General features: G+C 45.7%; 1 pseudogene; it reads left to right on the top strand.

Moving 5' to 3' along the window:
* The window catches only part of LOC121552518, a 37,741-nt pseudogene that overhangs the window by 4,083 nt on the left and 13,166 nt on the right, over positions 1-20,492 (top strand).

Raw genomic sequence — 20,492 nt, 5'->3', positions numbered from 1 at the left:
AAATGTATTTGATCCCCTGCTGATTTTGTATGTTTGCCCACTGACAAAGAAATTATCAGTCTATAATTTTAATGGTAGGTTTATTTGAACAGTGAGAGACAGAATAACAACAACAAATCCAGAGAAACACATGTCAAAAATGTTATAAATTGATTTGCATTTTAATGAGGGAAATAAGTATTTGACCCCCTCTCAATCAGAAAGATTTCTGGCTCCCAGGTGTCTTTTATACAGGTAACGAGCTGAGATTAGGAGCACACTCTTAAAGGGAGTGCTTCTAATCTCAGTTTGCTACCTGTATAAAAGACACCTGTCCACAGATGCAATCAATCAATCAGATTCCAAACTCTCCACTATGGCCAAGACCAAATTGCTCTCCAAGGATGTCAGGGACAAGATTGTAGACCTACACAAGGCTGGAATGGGCTACAAGACCATCGCCAAGCAGCTTGGTGAGAAGGTGACAACAGTTGGTGCGATTATTCACAAATGGAAGAAACACAAAAGACGTGTCAATCTCCCTCGGCCGGGGCTCCATGCAAGATCTCACCTCGTGGAGTTGCAATGATCATGAGAACGGTGAGGAATCAGCCCAGAACTACACGGGAGGATCTTGTCAATGATCTCAAGGCAGCTGGGACCATAGTCACCAAGAAAACAATTGGTAACACACTACGCCGTGAAGGACTGAAATCCTGCAGCGCCTGCATGGTCCCCCTGCTCAAGAAAGCACATATACAGGCCCATCTGAAGTTTGCCAATGAACATCTGAATGATTCAGAGGAGAACTGGGTGAAAGTGTTGTGGTCAGACGTGACCAAAATGGAGCTCTTTGGCATCAACTCTACTCGCCGTGTTTGGAGGAGGAGGAATGCTGCCTATGACCCCAAGAACACCATCCCCACCGTCAAACATGGAGGTGGAAACATTATGCTTTGGGGGTGTTTTTCTGCTAATGGGATAGGACAACTTCACCGCATCTACGGGACGATGGACGGGGCCATGTACCGTCAAATCTTGGGTGAGAACCTCCTTCCCTCAGCCAGGGCATTGAAAATGGGTCGTGGATGGGTATTCCAGCATGACAATGACCCAAAACACACGGCCAAGGCAACAAAGGAGTGGCTCAAGAAGAAGCACATTAAGGTCCTGGAGTGGCCTAGCCAGTCTCCAGACCTTAATCCCATAGAAAATCTGTGGAGGGAGCTGAAGGTTCGAGTTACCAAACGTCAGCCTCGAAACCTTAATGACTTGGAGAAGATCTGCAAAGAGGAGTGGGACAAAATCCCTCCTGAGATGTGTGCAAACCTGGTGGCCAACTACAAGAAACGTCTGACCTCTGTGATTGCCAACAAGGGTTTTGCCACCAAGTACTAAGTCATGTTTTGCAGAGGGGTCAAATACTTATTTCCCTCATTAAAATGCAAATCAATTTATATCATTTCTGACATGTGTTTTTGTGGATTTTTTTGTTGTTATTCTGTCTCTCACTGTTCAAATAAACCTACCATTAAAATTATAGACTGATCATGTCTTTGTCAGTGGGCAAACGTACAAAATCAGCAGGGGATCAAATACTTTTTTGCTCTCCTCCCAGAACCTCTTCTATGAACAGCAGCGCCACCTGCTGGGCTCCAAGTAGAAGAAGATCAAGGAGGAGAAGAAATTCAAAGGTAAGAATGATAGGAAACATGAGAAATATAGTTTATTTATATTTTATCTTGCATTCATTTGTTGAATGAGTGTCCTTTTTCATGGATGACTTATGGCCACAAACCAATTTACCTTTTGGCAATAATACAGATTCCACTACTGCTGCTAGTGAATCGGTTTACTAACAGCATGGAAAATGTTTGAGGTTTTCCTCTCATTGATGTCCGTCCCCACATCCCCTCCGTCTCTCAGTCGAAGAAGAAGAAGAAGAAGACAGGAGAGGGGGAGTTTTTGGGCGAGGGACGTCCGTGTGTCACTAAGATCTTTGCCAAGTTCTCCCATGATGCCCCTCTCCCCATGTTGAAGAAGAAGCACCTCACTGTTGAGCAGCTGAACGCACGACGCCGCAAAGTCTGGCTCACCATCGGCAAGAAGGAGTGCCCCAAGGTACGCTGGGTAGTGTAGTCTGAGAGGGCTGTAAGAGTCATGGTGATAAATGTAGGAGTGGATGTAGGTCTTTGTGAATCTGTGAGTTGTTGTGAACTCTCCTCCGGTCCCGTATACAAAAAGCATCTCAGGACTGCTGATCTAGGATCAGCACTCCTGCTCTTGGATGCTTTGTGGATTTCTTGGAGGGGCTAAAGTTCATAGTAGATTCAATGTAGAGAATGTTGAATTGGTTTTATTAATGATAATAGAGTAATGTATTCATAATTGCCTTATCTTTCCTCAGGCATTCAAGCAAAAAAGCATCAGCCAAGAACGTTGTCCTAACCAATGGCAAAAAGGTAATGCATGCGATGTGTATTTTTCCTCAGTAGTGAGTACAGTATCTGTGTATTAATGTGTCTGTTCTCCCCATCTCCAGCTGGCTCACCAGTGTATGCGTGAGGTGTGTAGGGCAGCCGTTCAAGCCCAGAAGGACTGTAAGGAGACCCTTCCCCCGGGCCAGGAGACCGACCAAGGAGATGACGCTCTACTGGAAGAAATATGAGAAGGAACGGAGAAGGAACACAGGAAGAGAGCTGAGAAGGAAGAGGCTCTGGAACAACGCAAGCTGGACGAGGAGATGAGAGAGGTCAGACTGGGGGGAGCGCAACCTACTATACAAACAATAGTTATACTGACCTCTATATGTCACACAGGGTTTACTCAATGAGCTCCTAAACAGGCAGTACACCAGTACAATAACCGAGGTGGCCTGTAAAACAGCTGGCCTGTAAAAATGAACGTTTGCTTAATTCCATAATACACCATAAAACTTACCTCAGTGTCAGAGGACAACCCTCACATCTCTACTTCTCTCCCTCCCAGGCGAAGCGTCAGCAGCGTAAACTGAACTTCCTGATCACCCAGACGGAGCTGTACGCCCACTTCATGGGGGGGCAAGGGTCCTGGGGCGGAGGGAGACGACGAGGAGGGACAGGACAAGCTGGATGATACCTCCTCTCACAAGCAGATGGACGTCGGGGGAGGGGTGACGTTCAACGTTGGACAGGATGACTACAGTAATGATTGTTACTTTATCATTCTAAATGACACATTCAGGTTACTTAATCTGCATCTCAATAGTCAAATCCAATCATGATTGCTTGGACCTCAAGTGGTTTCTTCTTGTGTGCTTGATTGTGAAGAGGTACATTACTGTTTTAGTGCAATTAAGTTCAGTTGTCATGGCGTTGAATTGTTGTCCATCTCAGATGGTGAATACTACAAGGAACGCTAAAGAGGCCTATGAGATGCATCAGGCCAGAGTAAGTACCAGCAGTACCCCAACACTCCATCATCATGAGGTCCATAATGATGACCCACGTAGACCAGAGGAGACCGGTGGGAGGAGATATAGGGGGACGGGCTCATTGTAATGGCTAGAATTTGTAATGGCTAGAATGGAATTAATGGAACGGTATCAAACATATGGAAACCACGTTTGACTCTGTTCCATTTATTCCATTCCATCCATTACAATGACTCCGTCCTCCTATAGCTCGTCCCACCAGCCGCCACTGACAGACATAAACACAGCATTCTCAATGCAGATTGTCCCCTCTTTCTCCCTCTAGACGCGTCTCTTTGACGAGGAGGCTAAGGACAGTCGCTGTGCCTCTCTCCACCAGGCCAGTGGGGGGTCAGGGGTCAGGGTTCGGGGAGAGCTACAGCCTGTCTAACCCTTCTATCCAGGGTCAGGGTTCGGGGAGAGCTACAGCCTGTCTAACCCTTCTATCCAGGCCGGGAAGGACATCCCCCAGCTGAAGGTCTACCAGCTCAAAGGTATGAACTGGCTGGCTGACCTCTAACCTCTACGGACAGGGGATGGACACAAGCTTCAACAGATCAACTTCTTCTCTGTCTCTGTGTCTCTCACTCGCTCTCTCTATCTCTCTCTGAGATAGATAGATAGATAGATAGATAGATAGATAGATAGATAATCTATCTATCTATCTATCTATCTATCTATCTATCTATCTATCTATCTATCTATCTATCTATCTCTCTATCTCTCTATCTCTCTATCTCTCTATCTCTCTATCTCTCTATCTCTCTATCTCTCTATCTATCTATCTCTCTCTCTCGGTCCCTTTGTCACTTTCTCTCGGTCCCTTTGTCACTTTCTCTCGGTCCCTTTGTCACTCTCTCTCGGTCCCTTTACCGGTCTCTCTCTCTTTGTCACTCTCTCTCGGTCCCTTTACCGGTCTCTCTCTCTTTGTCACTCTCTCTCGGTCCCTTTACCGGTCTCTCTCTCTCTTTGTCACTCTCTCTCGGTCCCTTTACCGGTCTCTCTCTCTCTTTCTTTCTTTGTCACTCTCTCTCGCTCTTTCTTTGTCTCTCTCTCTCGCTCTTTCTTTGTCTCTCTCTCTCGCTCTTTCTTTGTCACTTTCTCTCGGTCCCTTTACCGGTCTCTCTTTCTCTCTCTCTCTCTCTCTCTCTCTCTCTGTCTCTGTCTCACTCCCATCTCTCTCTCTCATCTCCCTCTTGACTTAAATTTTTTCATGTAATGACTCTTTGTGATGTGATTCCTGTTTCTTTCTCCGTAGGGTATCAATGGTATCCTAGCAGATGAGATGGGTCTAGGGAAAGACCCCTGCTGGGTTGCCTGGCTGAGGTAAGCGCTCACACCTAGCTCAGATACAAACTGTATGTGAAATGCTGGAGCTGTGCTGGATTCAGTCTGCCTGGTGTAATGGAACAAACGAACCTACCAAAAATGGCATGAACTCAGAAGTACTCGATTGTGTTTGCGCGCTTGGCATGGAAAAGCTGTAATGTCTCATTGTGAGAAAGAATGAGTCAAAAATGTGTAATGTTTTTTTTTTAATGGGCAATTGTTGATGAATGGGACCATTCCAGCTGCATCCATGACATGATTACATGTGTCTCTCTGGCCCTAAGTTGTTTTAAATGCAAAGGGAAGTAGAGGGTCATTTGAGGAATGTCAGTCCACTGTTTCAAGCCCTTGTCCCGTAGGAAGACAACTGTGCCTTGTAGCCAAGTGTTTTCTGTTTTTAATGCGCGCACACACACCTGTTGTGGTGACTGACTAAGTGTGTCCCTGTCCTGTCCAGTGTGAAATCTGGGGTCCGTTCCTCATCATCTCTCCTGCCCCCCACGCTGAATAACTGGCACCAGGAGTTTACACGCTTTGTCCCCAAATTCAAGGTGAGACATCAGGCTCCCAACGCTAACCTGACACCAACAGCGCTGTAGGAGACACCTGGATACAGCAGGGAAATGTTCCCCTCTTTCATCTCCTCAGCTGTTTTCTTCTTTCATTCTCCTTCCATGACCTCATTGAACCTCTCTTTCTCTGTTCATTCACTGTGTTGTACATGTGAGGGGTTAATTCACTGTGTTGTACATGTGAGGGGTTAATTCACTGTGTTGTACATTTTACATTTACATCATTTTTACATTTTAGTCATTTAGCAGACGCTCTTATCCAGAGCGACTTACAGTTAGTGAGTGCATAAATTTTTCATACTACATGTGAGGGGTTAATTCACTGTGTTGCACAGTACATGTGAGGGGTTAATTCACTGTGTTGTACAGTCCATGTGAGGGGTTAATTCACTGTGTTGTACAGTCCATGTGAGGGGTTAATTCACTGTGTTGTACAGTCCATGTGAGGGGTTAATTCACTGTGTTGTACAGTCCATGTGAGGGGTTAATTCACTGTGTTGTACAGTCCATGTGAGGGGTTAATTCACTGTGTTGTACAGTCCATGTGAGGGGTTAATTCACTGTGTTGTACAGTCCATGTGAGGGGTTAATTCACTGTGTTGTACAGTCCATGTGAGGGGTTAATTCACTGTGTTGTGCAGTCCATGTGAGGGGTTAATTCACTGTGTTGTGCAGTCCATGTGAGGGGTTAATTCACTGTGTTGTACAGTCCATGTGAGGGGTTAATTCACTGTGTTGTGCAGTCCATGTGAGGGGTTAATTCACTGTGTTGTGCAGTCCATGTGAGGGGTTAATTCACTGTGTTGTACAGTCCATGTGAGGGGTTAATTCACTGTGTTGTACAGTCCATGTGAGGGGTTAATTCACTGTGTTGTACAGTCCATGTGAGGGGTTAATTCACTGTGTTGTGCAGTCCATGTGAGGGGTTAATTCACTGTGTTGTACAGTCCATGTGAGGGGTTAATTCACTGTGTTGTACAGTCCATGTGAGGGGTTAATTCACTGTGTTGTACAGTCCATGTGAGGGGTTAATTCACTGTGTTGTACAGTCCATGTGAGGGGTTAATTCACTGTGTTGTGCAGTCCATGTGAGGGGTTAATTCACTGTGTTGTACAGTCCATGTGAGGGGTTAATTCACTGTGTTGTACAGTCCATGTGAGGGGTTAATTCACTGTGTTGTGCAGTCCATGTGAGGGGTTAATTCACTGTGTTGTACAGTCCATGTGAGGGGTTAATTCACTGTGCTGTACAGTCCATGTGAGGGGTTAATTCACTGTTGTACAGTCCATGTGAGGGGTTAATTCACTGTGTTGTACAGTACATGTGAGGGGTTAATTCACTGTGTTGTACAGTCCATGTGAGGGGTTAATTCACTGTGTTGTACAGTCCATGTGAGGGGTTAATTCACTGTTGTACAGTCCATGTGAGGGGTTAATTCACTGTGTTGTACAGTCCATGTGAGGGGTTAATTCACTGTGTTGTACAGTCCATGTGAGGGGTTAATTCACTGTGTTGTGCAGTCCATGTGAGGGGTTAATTCACTGTGTTGTGCAGTCCATGTGAGTGGTTAATTCACTGTGTTGTGCAGTCCATGTGAGGGGTTAATTCACTGTGTTGTGCAGTACATGTGAGGGGTTAATTCACTGTGTTGTGCAGTCCATGTGAGGGGTTAATTCACTGTGTTGTGCAGTACATGTGAGGGGTTAATTCACTGTGTTGTACAGTCCATGTGAGGGGTTAATTCACTGTGTTGTACAGTCCATGTGAGGGGTTAATTCACTGTGTTGTACAGTCCATGTGAGGGGGTGCGACATGTCAACCGGCTTGTATCAGAAGGTGGAAGAGAGTCATTGGATGTTGAGATGATGATTTAGACTGACCTTTAGGGGCCAGCATTGTATTGTGAGACTTTTGGTGGCTATGAATCAGAGGCATGGCATCTTACCACACACCCTCCTCCTCCTCTCTCCTCCTCCTCCACACCTTCCTCCTCTCTCCGCCTCCTCCACACCTTCCTCCTCTCTCCTCCTCCTCCACACCTTCCTCCTCCTCCTCCACACCTTCCTCCTCCTCCTCCACACCTTCCTCCTCTCTCCTCCTCCTCCCTCCTCCTCTCTCCTCCTCCTCCACACCTTCCTCCTCTCTCCTCCTCCTCCACACCCTCCTCCTCTCTCCGCCTCCTCCACACCTTCCTCCTCTCTCCTCCTCCTCCACACCCTCCTCCTCTCTCCTCCTCCTCCATACACCCCCCCCTCCCTCCTCCACATACCCTCCTCCTCCTCTCTCTCTCCTCCTCCTCCTCTCTCTCTCCTCCTCCACATACCCTCCTCCTCCTCGTCCACACACCCTCCTCCCCATCCTCCCAACAATTCACTGCAAATCCATCATTGTTGGCTGTTTCTCAGAAGATAGTAAATCAACAGGTTCACCATAGTAATGAGGTGTTAACAAATGTCAGATAAATATCAGTTAGTGCCTGGGAAGGAGACAGGCAGAGAAACTGACCCAAGAACAATGGAAACACACACACAATGGAGCCTCAGCCAGTATGAGTGATTCATTACGGTCACATATTTTCACATTACGTCTCACATCAACAATCTCCAGTCAGAGTTCAGATGTTTTCTGACTAAACAAGAAGGAGATTTTGTAAAAGGACATAAAAACTGCAAAGTTCCTTTTTCTACTGAAATAAGTATTGTTTCAGCTTGTAAATGTAAAAACACTGTTGTGATAAGACAAACTTTTTTTTTTACACAGGAGAACTCCTTTTGATCTGCTATTTAAAAACGCTGAGTCAATAGTTACTATAGAAACATTAAAACACCTTCCTAATATTAAGTTGCACTTCCCCCTTTTGTCCTCAGAACAGCCTCAATTCGTCGGAGCATGGACTCTACAAGGTGTCGAAAGCGTTCCACAGGGATGCTGGCCCATGTTGACTCCAATGCTTCCCACAGTTGTGTCGAGTTGGCTGGATGTCCTTTGGGTGGTGGACCATTCTTGATACACACAGAAAACTGTTTAGCGTGAAAAACCCTGCAGCGTTTTGGTTCTTGACCCAAACCGGTGCGCCTGGCAACTACTACCAAACCCCGTTCAAAGATACTTAAATATTTTGTCTTGCCCATTCACCCTCTGAATGACACACATACACAATCCAATTGTCTCAGGGCTTAAAAATCCTTCTTTAACCTGTCTCCTCCCCATTCATCTACACTGATTGAAGTGAATTTAACAAGTGACATCAATAAGGAACTATAGCTTTCACCTGGATTCACCTGGTCAGTCAATGTCATGGAAAGAGCAGGTGTTCTTGCATACGGCGTTTTGTATTCTCCGTGTGCTTACCTTGTGTAATGTTTGTCCTTCAGGTGTTGCCATACTGGGGGAACCCTCACGACAGGAAGGTGATCAGGAAGTTCTGGAGCCAGGTGAGCCAATGGCACATTCACGATGCATTATTCGAAGAGAAATCCTAGAACTAGAAGTTGTATGTGTTCTGTGAGAGGGCTGAGTTGGTAACTGGATCTAAACCAAATCATCCTACTGAACCTCCTGTGCCCTCCTTTGTCCCCCCTGTAGAAAACCCTCTACACCCAGAATGCTCCATTCAACGTGGTGATCACCAGTTACCAGCTGGTAGTTCAGAATGTTAAGTACTTCCAGAGGGTGAGTGTACATGGTTCTGGAGGAGGCCCAGGCACTGAAGAGCAGTACCAGTGTTCGGTGGAAGATCCTGCTGCAGTTCCAGTGTAGAAACAGACTGCTGCTCACTGGAACACCTATACAGAACACCATGTCAGAGGTGAGAGGTTGTATCACTGGAACACCTATACAGAACACCATGGCAGAGGTGAGAGGTCGTATCACTGGAACACCTATACAGAACACCATGGCAGAGGTGAGAGGTCGTATCACTGGAACACCTATATAGAACACCATGGCAGAGGTGAGAGGTCGTATCACTGGAACACCTATACAGAACACCATGGCAGAGGTGAGAGGTCGTATCACTGGAACACCTATACAGAACACCATGGCAGAGGTGAGAGGTCGTATCACTGGAACACCTATATAGAACACCATGGCAGAGGTGAGAGGTCGTATCACTGGAACACCTATACAGAACACCATGGCAGAGGTGAGAGGTCATATCACTGGAACACCTATACAGAACACCATGGCAGAGGTGAGAGGTCGTATCACTGGAACACCTATACAGAACACCATGGCAGAGGTGAGAGGTCGTATCACTGGAACACCTATACAGAACACCATGGCAGAGGTGAGAGGTCGTATCACTGGAACACCTATACAGAACACCATGGCAGAGGTGAGAGGTCATATACCATGGTCACACTATTGTGAAGACACAGCTGTATTCTAATGGCTTGGGTACTTATCAAGTATTGTTCTTTCTGGTTCTAAAAACTTTTGTGGAACGTAACTTAAGCCGGGGAAATAAAGCCTGTCTTAGCTTGGCTCAGTGTGAATCAAGTCAACCCAACCCAAAGAGCCATGTCTATACCCTGAAAGCTTATCTAGACTGTATGGAACAGAAGTGTGTGTGTCCTGGGCCTAGATTCACAAAACCTCATTTATTCTTAACTGCCATTTTTTCCTTAACTATAGGCTTATGAAGAAAGTTAAGCAAAGTTGCTATTCCTCAAAAGGGTTCTTGGAAATGTTATTGCGCTATTTCTTATGTTTCTCCTTAAGCAAAAGGTTAAGAAGAATGTGATTCTTGAAAATAATGTTATTGGATTTATTCTTACTTCCAAGATAGATAAACCCTTGTCTTAAACTCAGGGCAGTGAGAGAATAAGCTCATGAAAGCAATTGAACATGTTTAATTCACTCACAAACTTCATCTGAAAGTTTCAGTATTGATTATTTTAAACCCAAGAACATGTTTTAGAACAGTAATCTCAGTAGGAAATATGCTAACATGATTGCCATTGCTAGCTAGATAGCTAGCTAAATCGGTTGCCTAGCAACAAACATCTTAAGAAGATTCGTAAGAAGATATTTTAGGACTTCGTAAGAAAATCTTAAGATATTGTTGTGGAATTGCATATTAACTTTTTTTTTCTTTTCTTTTCTTAAGCAGCTTCTTAAGTTTTTGCATGAGAAGTGTTTTGTATGAGAAGTGTTTTGTGAATCTGGGCCCAGGTCCTGACATGTTCTCTACTCCTCTCTCTTAGTTGTGAGCCCTGCCCCATTTCATCATGCCTACGCTGTTTGACTCCCATGAAGAGTTCAACGAGTGGTTCTCTAAAGACATCGCGAGCCATTCAGAGAACAAGTCTGCCATCGACGAGAGTGAGGAGGGTACACGCACATCCCCTGCAATTATATTTCACTGGCGTTTGATATTTTATGTACTTACAAAGGACATTAATACTTAAGAAAAGTGTTCAATTTCTCTTGTCTTAATGTAATTATTTGTAGCTGAATGTTTCTTTGTTCAGACCATATCTCTATTTGTAACTTGTTTGTTTATGTTTTTTATTGTTGTTGTTTAGACCAGCTGAATGTTTACATGTTGATGTTTAGATCAGCTGTCCAGGCTCCATATGATCCTGAAACACTTCATGTTGAGGAGGATCAAGAAGGACGTAGAGAACGAGCTCTCTGACGAGGTATTGACTGACCAATCACAGTAGTTCGTCTTACTTCACTGACCAATCACAAAACTTGTTCTTACTTCACTGACCAATCACACACAGAAGTCTAGATCACTTTAGACGTCCTGTCCAATCGTCCTCACCCCACCCCAGGGTGTATATCTCTCCTGGCCTACACTCTTAAGTTCACTAGGAAGGTAGCTTTCCTTTCTTTACCCCCCTATCCCCGTGTACTCTCCGGGTGGCAGAGGAAATGCTGTTACAATCCCATGAGTGATGTTAGACCTGACAGAAACCCTTGATAGTTTGTGTGTTTAGGATTCAGGACGGAAACACACACACACACACACACACACACACACACACACACACAGGTTGACAGGAGAGCATGATAAATACGCAATGGGATGACAGAGGTCACTTTGCCCTACATCCATCTCTTTCACTTTCTCTCTCACCCACACTCTCTCTCTCTCTCTCTCTCTCTCTCTCTCTCTCTCTCAGCCCCTTTCGCTTTCCCTTTATCTCTCTCACCAGCCCCTCTCGCTTTCTCTCACAAATATTGCTGCTGTGATGGCACACTGTGGTATTTCACCCAATAGATAAACTCCCTTATCAAAATTGGGTTTGTTTTCGAATTCTTTGTGGATCTGTGTAATCTGAGGGAAATATGTGTCTCTAATATGGTCATACATTCGGCAGGAGGTTAGGAAGTGCAGCTCAGTTTCCACCTCATTTTGTGGGCAGTGTGCACATAGCCTGTCTTCTCTTGAGAGCCAGGTCTGCCTACAGCAGCCATTCAATAGCAAGGCTATACTGACTGAGTCTGTACATAGTCAAAGCTTTCCTTAAGTTTGGGTCAGTCACAGTGGTCAGGTATTCTGCCACTGTGTTCTCTCGGTTTAGGGCCAAATAGCATTCTAATTTGCTCAGTTTTTTTGTTAATTCTTTCCAATGTGTCAAGTAATTCTCTTTTTGTTTTCTCATGATTTGGTTGGGTCTAATTGTGTTGCTGTCCTGGGGCTCTGTGGGGTCTGTTTGTGTTTGTGAACAGAGCCCCAGGACCAGCTTACTTATCCCACTGTGACATATCTCTCTCTCCCTATCCCACTGTGTCAGATCTCTCTCTCTCTATCCCACTGTGACAGATCTCTCTCTCTCTCTATCCCAAATTAACAGATCTCTCTCTATCCCACTGTAACATATCTCTCCCTATCCCACTGTGACATATCTCTCTATCCCACTGTGACAGATCTCTCTCTCTATCCCACTGTGACAGATCTCTCTGTCTATCCCACTGTGACAGATCTCTCTCTCTCTCTCTCTATCCCACTGTGACAGATCTCTCTCTCTCTCTCTATCCCACTTTGACAGATCTCTCTCTCTATCCCACTGTGACAGATCTCTCTCTATCCCACTGTGACAGATCTCTCTCTCTCTCTCTATCCCACTGTAACAGATCTCTCTCTCTCTCTATCCCACTGTAACAGATCTCTCTCTCTCTCTCTCTATCCCACTTTGACAGATCTCTCTATCCCACTATAACAGATCTCTCTGTCTATCCCAATGTAACAGATCTCTCTGTCTATCCCACTGTAACAGATCTCTCTCTCTCTCTATCCCACTTTGACAGATCTCTCTGTCTATCCCACTGTGACAGATCTCTCTCTATATATATACAGTGGGGAAAAAAAGTATTTAGTCAGCCACCAATTGTGCAAGTTCTCACACTTAAAAAGATGAGAAAGGCCTGTAATTTTCTTCATAGGTACACGTCAACTATGACAGACAAATTGAGATTTTTTTTCTCCAGAAAATCACATTGTAGGATTTTTAATGAATTTATTTGCAAATTATGGTGGAAAATAAGTATTTGGTCACCTACAAACAAGCAAGATTTCTGGCTCTCACAGACCTGTAACTTCTTCTTTAAGAGGCTCCTCTGTCCTCCACTCGTTACCTGTATTAATGGCACCTGTTTGAACTTGTTATCAGTATAAAAGACACCTGTCCACAACCTCAAACAGTCACACTCCAAACTCCACTATGGCCAAGACCAAAGAGCTGTCAAAGGACACCAGAAACAAAATTGTAGACCTGCACCAGGCTGGGAAGACTGAATCTGCAATAGGTAAGCAGCTTGGTTTGAAGAAATCAACTGTGGGAGCAATTGTTAGGAAATGGAAGACATACAAGACCACTGATAATCTCCCTCGATCTGGGGCTCCACGCAAGATCTCACCCCGTGGGGTCAAAATGATCACAAGAACGGTGAGCAAAAACCCAGAACCACACGGGGGGACCTAGTGAATGACCTGCAGAGAGCTGTGACTAAAGTAACAAAGCCTACCATCAGTAACACACTACGCCGCCAGGGACTCAAATCCTGCAGTGCAGACGTGTCCCCCTGCTTAAGCCAGTACATGTCCAGGCCCGTCTGAAGTTTGCTAAGAGTGCATTTGGATGATCCAGAAGAGGATTGGGAGAATGTCATATGGTCAGATGAAACCAAAATAGAACTTTTTGGTAAAAACTCAACTCGTCGTGTTTGGAGGACAAAGAATGCTGAGTTGCATCCAAAGAACACCATACCTACTGTGAAGCATGGGGGTGGAAACATCATGCTTTGGGGCTGATTTTCTGCAAAGGGACCAAGACGACTGATCCGTGTAAAGGAAAGAATGAATGGGGCCATGTATCGTGAGATTTTGAGTGAAAACCTCCTTCTATCAACAAGGGCATTGAAGATGAAACGTGGCTGGGTCTTTCAGCATGACAATGATCCCAAACACACCGCCCGGGCAACGAAGGAGTGGCTTCGTAAGAAGCATTTCAAGGTCCTGGAGTGGCCTAGCCAGTTTCCAGATCTCAACCCCATAGAAAATCTTTGGAGGGAGTTGAAAGTCTGTGTTGCCCAGCGACAGCCCCAAAACATCACTGCTCTAGAGGAGATCTGCATGGAGGAATGGGCCAAAATACCAGCAACAGTGTGTGAAAACCTTGTGAAGACTTACAGAAAACGTTTGACCTGTGTCATTGCCAACAAATGGTATATAACAAAGTATTGAGAAACTTTTGTTATTGACCAAATACTTATTTTCCACCATAATTTGCAAATAAATTCATTAAAAATCCTACAATGTGATTTTCTGGATTTTTTTTCTCATTTTGTCTGTCATAGTTGACGTGTACCTATGATGAAAATTACAGGCCTCTCTCATCTTTTTAAGTGGGAGAACTTGCACAATTGGTGGCTGACTAAATACTTTTCCCCCCCACTGTATATATCCCACGGTGACAGATCTCTCTCTCTCTCTCTCTCTCTCTCTATCCCACTGTAACAGATCTCTCTCTCTATCCCACTGTAACAGATCTCTCTGTCTATCCCACTGTAACAGATCTCTCTCTCTATCCCACTGTAACAGATCTCTCTGTCTATCCCACTGTGACAGATCTCTCTCTCTCTCTCTCTCTGTCTATCCCACTGTAACAGATCTCTCTCTAGTCCTGTCTTCATAAAGTCTCAGCCGACCACCACATTACCCTTACACCCCTGGCTAGCCCCTGTCTTCACACCCACAATAGTTTTAACACACTGTGGGCTGGGGAACTGTCTTGGCCCAAACAGTATCATGTGAAGTATTTAAGTGGTTGAGTATTTGGAACAGGGTTGAGAGAAGTGTGAAGTTCTGAGTCCCAACACTAGGTGGTGCTGTGGGTCTGTCACAGCCATTCTGATAGTCATTCCACTGCCAACAGAAGTTAGAGGGAGTGAATGACTGGTTCGTTAGATGGTTTTATTGATTGTGTGTCTCTGTCTCCAGCACCTGGTGTTCACCTGTCACAGCCCAGGTCTGATGGGTCACAGTGATGTTCTGGTCCACAGTCAACGCTCTGCCAACTCCCCCATCCTACAACCATACCAACCCACACAACCACCCACGTTCCTGCTCACTGCCATGCCCAGGGTAAGGCCTCACTGTGTGAGAGAGAGAACAAGACAGAGATGTATGTGTGTGTGTGTGTGTGTGTGTGTGTGTGTGTGTGTGTTAGGAAGGTAAATAAATACGTGGTCCAACAGATGAAAAACAGAACGCTGGAGACGTTTTTTTAGAAGTCACTGTTTGTTTAGATTGCAGCTGGAAGCCACCGCAGGGGTCCACACACACATAACACACACACACACACACACATAACACACACACACATAACACACACACACATAACACACACACACATAACACAACACATGTTATGCAGATATCAGGCTGCTCATTGTTGCACGTTTCCAAAGACAAAACATCCCTCCCCCTTCCCTCCCTCAAACACCCAACTTGCGCACACACACACACACACACACACACACACACACACACACCCTGGTGATTCTCTGATCACAGCTTCCACATCAACAAAGACACCAAGAAACATTGCTCCCTCCCTCCCTCCCTCCCTCCCTCCCTCCCTCCCTCCCTCCCTCCCTCCCCTCCCTCCCTCCCATCCATCCATCCCTCCAACCCTTCTTGGATGACCACAACACAGGGGTCAACTCCATTCTAGACCCCTCTGTCTCTGTGGACCATTTTGTGTTAATTAGTTTGACCACAACAACAACATCAAAGAATCCCCCTAGCTATCTTCAACACTCTGTTTTGACCTAATAAATCCCTCCGTTTTGCAAGCCTTTTCCTTTTGAGCTTGTGCAGTCCGCTCTTTAGACCCATAGTTGACAGAACAGAGACCCAGGCAGGCGCCAGAGTGGTAGCACGTCCATGGGAAACCCGATAACACATTTTATTTATTATCACAGAGAACTAGGGCCTGTGACCTCGCTTGACCTTTGTGGCATAGCTTGTCATGGTGTCCCCCTTAGGCCTGTGAGCCAGTCGTAATCCCATCTCTCTGTGCCAAATACTGCTGTAATGTGTCTGAGATAAAACAAGATGGAAGGGGGATTGTATCCTCCCTCTGTCAGTTAACTGGCTGATGAGAGAGCGTGAGGAGACCATAGTATGGATACAGAGAAGGACACAGGATGACCTTTATGAATCACCCCAGCAGGAAATATTGTTAGTGCTTAGTTGGTGAGCCAAAAAACCCTGTCATGTTTTCCGCTGTGGAACAACAAATAGTAGATTTGTCAAATTGGAGTCGTCGAGACCTGACCTGGGGTCCTGGCTAGCTGGCAGAATGAACCAATGATAGGTGACATTCATGTTTATAGTGACATATCGAGGGTTGCTCTGAAAGGAGATTTTAGAAGGGGAGATCAATAATCAAAGTGATCAAATCAACATCTGAACATTTCATCGGAATGACAAATAATTGTCCTGTTTGGTTCCCTAGGTAACAGCGGTTCCCATGGAGCGCTACTGTGATGACCGCAGTGCTGAGTACGAGTGGCGGGTGACACGGACGGAGGGGGCTTGGCCGCCAAGCAGTGCTTCCTGTATGGCTCCCCTGATTTGGCCTCTGATTGGCTGTCTAGAGCCAATGCCTTTTACCCACGATGCCCTGGGGGAGTGATGGCGCTCTACCCCAGCCATGGCTGGTCCTACATCAGAATACCAGGTACGGAGATGGAGAGAGAGAGAGTGTGTGCGAGTGCGCGTGCTTGTATTTGCGTTGGAACTAAAAACAGTCGAAGGAAACACTTTCCCTAGTCTTGCCGCCCTGCAATCAGACGACACATAATGTGAGCCAGAGGAACTAGGGCCTGCCAGCTCTGGGAGGGTAAAGCTCTGGGAGAACCACCTCAGGTCACAGCTAGAAGCAGGATAGTGATAGCCTGGGTTCAGGAGTTCAGCCTATGGGTCATTCCAGAGTACAGCAGAGCCAGCCTAGTATATTCTGCCACTGCCAGCCAGTGGTGTGTCCTGCCGATCCTCAGCCTCTCTATCAAACACACACAGGCTACTGAACACCTGTTACTGTGGGTGTCTTTATCACAGAGCTGCTACGGTAGTTCAGATAGAACGGTCTCTGTCAAACCAGATGACTGATGTGTAGTGAGGGTTAGAGGTTCACTTCCCAACTCACAGACCTAGCAACCTACACTTTACATTATCATGACATCTCACTTTTGGCCCTGGGAATGGTGTGTCTGTGGGAAGGGGGGGGAGGACCTGACTTGTTGTGTGAGAACAGGCTGAGAGCTTGTGAAGTTTTCAGGGGGAGGAGGACAAAGTGAGGAAGTTTAACTGTTGGTCATTGTGCCAGTGCTTAGGCCGATAGACTGTGAAGTACTGTGTGTGGCTAAAGTCTCATAGTGATGTCTCACCTTGCGCAGAAATTCTTCCTCTTTCTGTGTGTGAATGCGCTTGCATGCGTCAATGTCTGTGTTTGCACAATGTGTGTCCGGGGGTGTGTGTGTGTGTGTGTGTCCGAGGGTGTGTGTGTGTCCCCGAGGGTGTGTGTGTGTGTGACTAATATTCAGACCAGTTGAGGTGTCTCACTTCTCCTCTCATAGTCTCCCAGACACTTTCTCTGTGTGTGTGTTGGGTGTGTGTGTGTGTGCGTGTGTGTGTGTTGACGTGTCTCACCTCTCCTCTGTCTCTCGCCCAGCCACTTTCTCAGAGCGATGTGAAGGAAGTGACCCAATGCTCCACCAATCTGACTGAGCTATTGTTGCCACATCAAGGCTCAAATATGTTCAGTAGTTCACCCTTTTTCCCACACCCCTCTCTCTCGCTCTCTCTCTCTCTCTCTCTCTCTCTCTCGCACCCTTTGTTCCTTTTCAACCCTCTCTCCCTCTGCCACCTTCTCACCCCTTCCCCTCTCCAACCCTCTCTCTCCCTGTCTCAACCTCCCTTTCCTACCCTCCCTCCCTCTCTCTTAAATCCCAGTCCCACACCTTTTATTATACACATAAGATGAATAGTATTTGTTTGAGCATGGCGTGAGCTACCAACCAATATCGGCCAACACATCTAATCGTGAGAACCTTAAGGAATCAAGCCCGGGTGAGAGAAAACAATGGAGTCAGTGGCTTCAGTTGATGATGATGATGATGATGATGATTGAAGGAAGAGTTTTGACCATAAATACATCCCGTTGAGCTTTGTTTGTTTGGTAAACATGAGGTTAGTCATTGCTATTTCTCTTGAAGGTCCAATGGAGCCATTTTATCTCAATATCAAATCATTTCTGGGTAACTTACTATTAATGTCACGGTTCTCTAAGACAGAACCCAGAAGCAGACCAGGACAAGGTGAGTTGAACGAAGGTGAGTGTTTATTTACAGATTCAAAAGATGCAGAATAATCCAGGAGACGAAGCGGGTGGCGGAGATGAGTAGGTGGAGGTGAAGTGGCAGATTAACTGATGGCACGGCAGGGGTTGGGGGAAGGTTCCGGGAGAATGACTGTAGACAGAAAAAAACGGAGGTAAGTACAAGGCAGGTCAACAAGGTGCAAAAACAACAAAACTAACGCTAGTACTCAGAGGCTGATACGCTGACAAAACATACTGTTAATGGCTAACGATCCGGCAGGGAATGGATGTCAGGTCAGAGCTTATGAAGGGGTGATGATCAGGACCAGGTGTGCCGAGGCTGATGAGAAGCAGGTGCGGGTAATCGAGAGATCACCCGCCTAGCAACGTCGCCCGGCAACCGGACAGGGTGCGTTCAGGAACCTTCAGGAAACAGGAGATACCGAGCAGAAAAACGGCAACACAGGCAGGAACAGACTCAGGACGCAGGGTTCATGACAATTAACTGTTCAGGGACACTTGATCCCACTGTAAAACAACTTATTAAAACAACTTAGAAAGACTCCAGCGCATTCATAAAGTCTTCATAAGCACTACATAGGCTAAATAATGCATTTATAAGCAAAGTCATATGATATACAGTGAGGGAAAAAAGTATTTGATCCCCTGCTGATTTTGTATGTTTGCCCACTGACAAAGAAATGATCAGTCTATAATTTTAATGGTAGGTTTATTTGAACAATGAGAGACAGAATAACAACAACAAATCCAGAAAAACGCATGTCAAAAATGTTATAAATTGATTTGCATTTGAATGAGGGAAATAAGTATTTGACCCCCTCTCAATCAGAAAGATTTCTGGCTCCCAGGTGTCTTTTATACAGGTAACGAGCTGAGATTAGGAGCACACTCTTAAAGGGAGAGCTCCTAATCTCACCTTGTTACCTGTATAAAAGACACCTGTCCGCAGAAGCAATCAATCAATCAGATTCCAAACTCTCCACCATGGCCAACACCAAAGAGCTCTCCAACGATGTCAGGGACAAGATTGTAGACCTACACAAGGCTGGAATGGGCTACAAGACCATCGCCAAGCAGCTTGGTGAGAAGGTGACAACAGTTGGTGCGATTATTCGCAAATGGAAGAAACACAAAAGAACTGTCAATCTCCCTTGGCCTGGGGCTCCATGCAAGATCTCACCTCGTGGAGTTGCAATGATCATGAGAACGGTGAGGAATCAGCCCAGAACTACACGGGAGGATCTTGTCAATGATCTCAAGGCAGCTGGGACCATAGTCACCAAGAAAACAATTTGTAACACACTACGCCGTGAAGGACTGAAATCCTGCAGCGCCCGCAAGGTCCCCCTGCTCAAGAAAGCACATATACAGGCCGTCTGAAGTTTGCCAATGAACATCTGAATGATTCAGAGGAGAACTGGGTGAAAGTGTTGTGGTCAGATGAGACCAAAATCGAGCTCTTTGGCATCAACTCAACTCGCCGTGTTTGGAGGAGGAGGAATGCTGCCTATGACCCCAAGAACACCATCCCCACCGTCAAATATGGAGGTGGAAACATTATGCTTTGGGGGTGTTTTTCTGCTAAGGGGACGGGACAACCTCACTGCATCAAAGGGATGATGGACGGGGCCATGTACCGTCAAATCTTGGGTGAGGACTTCCTTCCCTCAGCCAGGGCATTGAAAATGGGTCGTGGATGGGTATTCCAGCATGACAGTGACCCAAAACACACGGCCAAGGCAACAAAGGAGTGGCTCAAGAAGAAGCACATTAAGGTCCTGGAGTGGCCTAGCCAGTCTCCAGACCTTAATCCCATAGAAAATCTGTGGAGGGAGCTGAAGGTTTGAGTTGCCAAACGTCAGCCTCGAAACCTTAATGACTTGGAGAAGATCTGCAAAGAGGAGTGGGACAAAATCCCTCCTGAGATGTGTGCAAACCTGGTGGCCAACTGCAAGAAACGTCTGACCTCTGTGATTGCCAACAAGGGTTTTGCCACCAAGTACTAAGTCATGTTTTGCAGAGGGGTCAAATACTTATTTCCCTCATTAAAATGCAAATCAATTTATATTTTTTTTTACATGTGTTCTTCTGGATTTTTGTTGTTGTTATTCTGTCACTCACTGTTCAAATAAACCTACCATTCAAATTATAGACTGATCATGTCTTTGTCAGTGGGCAAACGTACAAAATCAGCAGGGGATCAAATACTTTTTTTTCCCTCACTGTAAAAGGTCCTTCCACCAGTGGAACATTTTCTGGAAAATTCCAAACACCAAGGCCAGGCTGTTTCAGTCAGT

This window comes from Coregonus clupeaformis, chromosome 36, assembly GCF_020615455.1.
Source record: "Coregonus clupeaformis isolate EN_2021a chromosome 36, ASM2061545v1, whole genome shotgun sequence".
Taxonomy (NCBI): Eukaryota; Metazoa; Chordata; class Actinopteri; order Salmoniformes; family Salmonidae; genus Coregonus; species Coregonus clupeaformis.
Note: the sequence above shows the minus strand (reverse complement) of the source record. Positions and strands in the feature narration are given on the sequence as shown.